Raw genomic sequence first — 5000 nt, 5'->3', positions numbered from 1 at the left:
CTGAGTATTTCATGCGCTATTCCTAGAGATACACATTTTGAATTGAGCCGAGAGCTACAGAGTTCGGTTTGGGAGTTGAATAGAAGAAAACACACACGAGGAAGGTCTTATAATTAGTGTTTGAGCGTTCTATTTTTTCAAATCTGAATGCTGTGTTTGGTAGTCATTGCAAACCGTGATATTATCCATCTGATATTGTGCTTGCTTCTGTTATGCAAAAACGTAGTAGCCCTGTATGGCACGGAATGTGCATGCTAAAGCTAGATTGTGGCTTTAACTTCCTCAATCCAAAGGTCTTAATCTGCTTTGACAAATGGGTATCTATGAAAACTAAACATATAATTATTACGACCGGAAGTCCTGCCTCCTGACAGGAGAGCTGAGTGAAGCAATCCGCTCGCTAATTAAAATGCATTTAATTATTTATCATAGTTTCGTAGCAGTTTTTAGCAATTCATTGCATGTGTTTCTACAGTACAGCGAATGTCCCTTGAACTTTTTACGGTCCAAATCGTCAGAAACTTTCCATAATGGCGCAATCGGTATAATATCGTTAAGTTGGGGTGCAAAAAATGGGTGCAATACTGTTTTGGCCGAGTTTATAAATCGACCTTGTAGACCTACAGACTGCTTGCATTCTCCCAGTCCCAGTAAGGTAATAATATTATATTAAATGTTTGATTAGTGCTTTTGTGAACAAGAAACAATTGACAAGTGGCTCTATCCTATCTCCCCCCTTCCCTCCGTCGCGATATAACCTTGAATGGTTGAAAACGACGTTAAACACCAAATAAAGAAAGAAAGAAAGAAAGACTAAACGTTTAACCGTGTTTTAACTCTTACCAGTTCACTCCTTTGACCATCTGAATATATCGTCGGATGACTCGCTACGGAAATTCCAATGTACTTTATTCTAATGACAAGCCCTTTTATGCACTCAAAATAACAACACAAACAGTGTATTAATTAGATTATCGTTGCATGTTGACATATTTTAAAAACGATCTATAATTTGCTTGCTATGACCATGGTTTTCCTGATGTATGATTGGTACGCCTCTGCTTTGTTTGCCATTGTCGCAAACTTTTGCGATTGACAGTCAGGAATCTTCGCAAGCTGATATCTCAGCACAGCGACTTTATCTGAGCCTCAGGTTGATGAGATGTACTCAAATGATGTTTCTAGTTCAGAGCAAATATTGGCACTAAAGACTTGAGCAACAAATGTGACCCTCCACCACGGTATGAGTCGCATGTCACCTTTGCATGAATTTCATATTTTTACATTTTCCTAAAGTTGTGTGTATGCTCTATCCAGTGGTGAAAACCGATTTAGAAAAGAGCGAAAACTGTTTGAGTTATAAGCCTGTGACAAAGGTGACCCTCACAGTGTTAGCAGACACTCCCCGGACTTATATTGAGTCTAGCGCAGAACCGCGCGAGGTGACATGCGACTCATTTTGTGGTGGAGGGTCACAAATAGTCACTGCTTCGAGACAGCAAGTGTTTCCGTTTCTATTTTAGCTAATTGGCAGCACTTGCTCCCAATTCTGTTCACTCCAGCAGTGATCTTAAGGTGTATTTTAATTAAAAGAGCATTGAAACTGTTTCTTTTTTAACCATGGCGATATGTTTATTTCATCATGGTTTAAGTTGTCATTTTCAATAAATCGTTGGTCGTCACAGTCGAGCATGCAGGTTTTACACCATGATGGCGGCTTTCGTAGAATCACTGTGTCAGTCTGTGCTTGACTGAAGGTGCACACAATCCAGAGGTACCGATTATCGAAAAAATATTCTGTAAGCGTTCAGCATCGCTGTCTTAACTTTATAAAGAATTTGTCAGAACATAAACACTCATTTGGTGTTTGCTCTGTGCTCTTTTTAGATCGGGTAGCTAGATGAATTAAGATCTAGGGCCAACAGCTGAAGTACCCAATTTACAAGCAGTATAACTGTTAGATCACCTTTAGATCTAAACTGTAAGAAATGAGACTTCAGTCGTGTGGTGAGTGCATGTGTTCCCTCAAATGGAAAAAAGTTCACACTCGCACTGGCGTGACACCAACATCGTTATTAGCAGATCGTTTTTATAGTAGGGTTCATTACTGAAAATAACAACTAGGCATATGCGTGTGGGTGTGCGATGAGGCTGTTTGCACTAAAATAAAGTATAGTGTTAGAAAGGCATTTTATTTCCCTACCGTATGCAACAAACAGCTGTATTGTTCATGATGTGGTGTTAAGTCGGTGGACAAAAGACCAAAGGCACCTACCAAAATCAAATTCGCTAAGGGAGAGTTTCAGATACTAAAATGCACACACAAACGGAGTATGCAAACCTGACTCCCTTTTCTACACTACTCGTCATAAAACACTATACAGATGCGTTTGAGGTCAGATCTTTCTGATGAGGCTGTTGATTGTAAAACCAAGTATATCACTGAAACGGTCATTAATTCCCCTACCTTGTTCATTAAACAGATTGAGTTTACATGACGTAGTGTCAATACAGTGGAACCTACAACACAGACACCCCACAAAATCAAATTTGTAAAATCAAGGTTCCCGCTATAAAATCGACAAAAAATCAGAACAACTAAATCGAAACACGTTTAGCATGTCCTTAGACAGAACAATCACATCTGCATCCAAAACAGTCAGTTTTGTTCACATATCTTGTCTAACATAATCGCTATGGCATGCTGAGCGGTGTAGGTGTCAATCCTCTCAGAAGGCATAACAGGCAGTTTTTAAAGCCGTTTTAGCGGGTATAATGCGACAAAAAATGGTACATTTAAGTAACTCGTTAACGGATTGTCTTCAAACTCCCAGTGATTTGTACTAATACATGTCGTAAACTGCACACGGAATCTCAAGTTATTTTCAGATATTAGTTCTGCTGTTATGCGACATACCAGAAATAGTTTTAAAAATAAAGGTGTACCTTGTCCGATTGTACAGAAAAAAAATAGCATGCATTTAGACAAAATAATGAAAGCTTCAATTTACTCCTATAACTGTGTTAGCATGTACTCGGATTTATTATATTGATGACTATATTTTTAGATAGGATTTTAGGGAATTCATTTATCTTTATCCATGTAACCTGTGATTACTTCTGTCAAATTGGTGCTAAAAGAACAACCAGTCCGTTTTGAACTGTCTGGTTGGTGTACACATGTAAATAGGCCCTTTATTTATTTATTATGATATAATATGCGTGTGGAAGGAGTGTGAAGTTTGGATGCATACACCACAACAAAATCCTGTGCCTGTGACTATTTAATACAGTTTTAACAATAGTTGTTCACAGCGCACTTGTCTAAACACACACAAACATTCTTGGAACATGCTTTTGCAATAGCCATTGATCAGTTAAGCGTGTCGGCAGTGAGCTTTTCTAGGCGTAGGCCGACATTTGCGCTCAGCGCTCTGAATTAGTCAACTTCTTAAAAACTACTTTCGCGTTGAAATCCTCATACCTCCCATGTCTGATAAAATATGTACATTAAATATAATTATGTGGCGCACCTGTTAATGTTCTTGAAGATTAATTTCAACACATTATTTTTTGTTGATGAGTCAGCAAAAACACCTACCGTCAATTTAAGAACTCTTTCTGACATGACAAATAATAGCAGACCTAGTATCTCAAATGACTTAACGACATGTGTTAGCACACATCTCCGAAAGTTTGAAGGCAATTGGTTTGCGAGCTACTTAAATGTACCATTGTGTGTCTCATTACCCACTAAAACGTCTTTAAAAACTGCCTGTTATGCCTCCTGAGAGGATTGACACCTACACCGCTCAGCATGCCATAGCGTCCCTGTTAGAAAAGATATGTAAACAAAACTGACTGATTTGGATGCCGATTTGATTGTTTTGTCTAAGGACATGCTAAACATGCTTCGAGTTAGTTGTTCTGATTCAGAAAGATCTGCCCTCAAACGCATCTGTATAGTTTTTTAATGACGAGTAAGTGTACTGTAGTTGCAAGAACAGTGCATGTTTTAGCACGGGAGTTATTTATGTTTGTGTGTAATTAGGTGTATTCAGAGATTTTTTGAAACCAAACTCTTACTCTTTGAGCTCAGAATTCCTACTTTTTGATGTGTTGGTATGTTTATTCAAGATCAGCTGGACAAATCATTTTTATCAGGAAACTAAGTTAAATTTGCGATTTTATGTGACAATAAAAATAATTGTCAGTAAGTACTGGTGTCACATGACTGATGTGAACCAGTTGATTGGCTAATGGCGATGCGCTAAAACTGTTAGCGCACTCTTGGAGTGCGCTAACTTTTCCACAGAGCGTATTCTTCCGCCCTTTGCCTAAGCGAGACTGTGCTCTTATCCTCAGAATTAATTAATGACATGTAGCTTATATTCTCCACAATACCAAATGACCATAAATTCCCTGCTTCTCAATTAAAGCAGAAGTGTTTTGTTTTTTTTTCTGACAGATTGCATGTGCCTGTGCCACAGTGCTACTGATCTAAAACAGAAGCCGCTGTGTTTCATCTAATTTTCGCCGACTTGCATAGATTCTTCTCATATGCCGTGTTAGTGGCATGTAGCTTATCATCCACATTACCAAATGATGAGTTAGTATACAATTCCCAGCGGCTAACAGAAAACACAAGTGTTATTCCGATAACGTACCAGCCAGACCAGTTTGGAAGACTGACTCGATCGACTCTGTCATACGTAGCAGACTATGTACACTGAAATACGACTGCATCAGTTCAGTAAATGAATGGTTTCCGAATTATTATTTCAAGGCAAGAACAATCGTAATCGAAAACGTGTAGGGTTCAGAACGTTCTTACCATATATATATAAGACTTATTACCTCATGCGTGCAGACTCAGTCAGTGCAGACTGCAGTGGTTCGATTGCTCTTGCCTACTAGCACAGTAGCAGACGACATAAACCCAGCTCAGCAAATTAACATGTTGGGCAAATGTGAACTAAAAAACGATGGGGATATAAAAC

The 5000-nt window shown here is 38.6% G+C and overlaps 1 protein-coding gene across 1 annotated transcript in view; it reads right to left on the bottom strand.

The window, feature by feature from the left end:
• Nucleotides 1–5000, bottom strand: part of LOC138956928 (hexokinase type 2-like) — an 8803-nt gene that overhangs the window by 2491 nt on the left and 1312 nt on the right. The gene's annotated exons all lie outside the window — the stretch shown is intronic.

Source organism: Littorina saxatilis, unplaced genomic scaffold (genome assembly GCF_037325665.1).
Source record: "Littorina saxatilis isolate snail1 unplaced genomic scaffold, US_GU_Lsax_2.0 scaffold_459, whole genome shotgun sequence".
Lineage (NCBI taxonomy): Eukaryota > Metazoa > Mollusca > Gastropoda > Littorinimorpha > Littorinidae > Littorina > Littorina saxatilis.
This window is presented reverse-complemented; position numbering and strand designations above follow the sequence as displayed.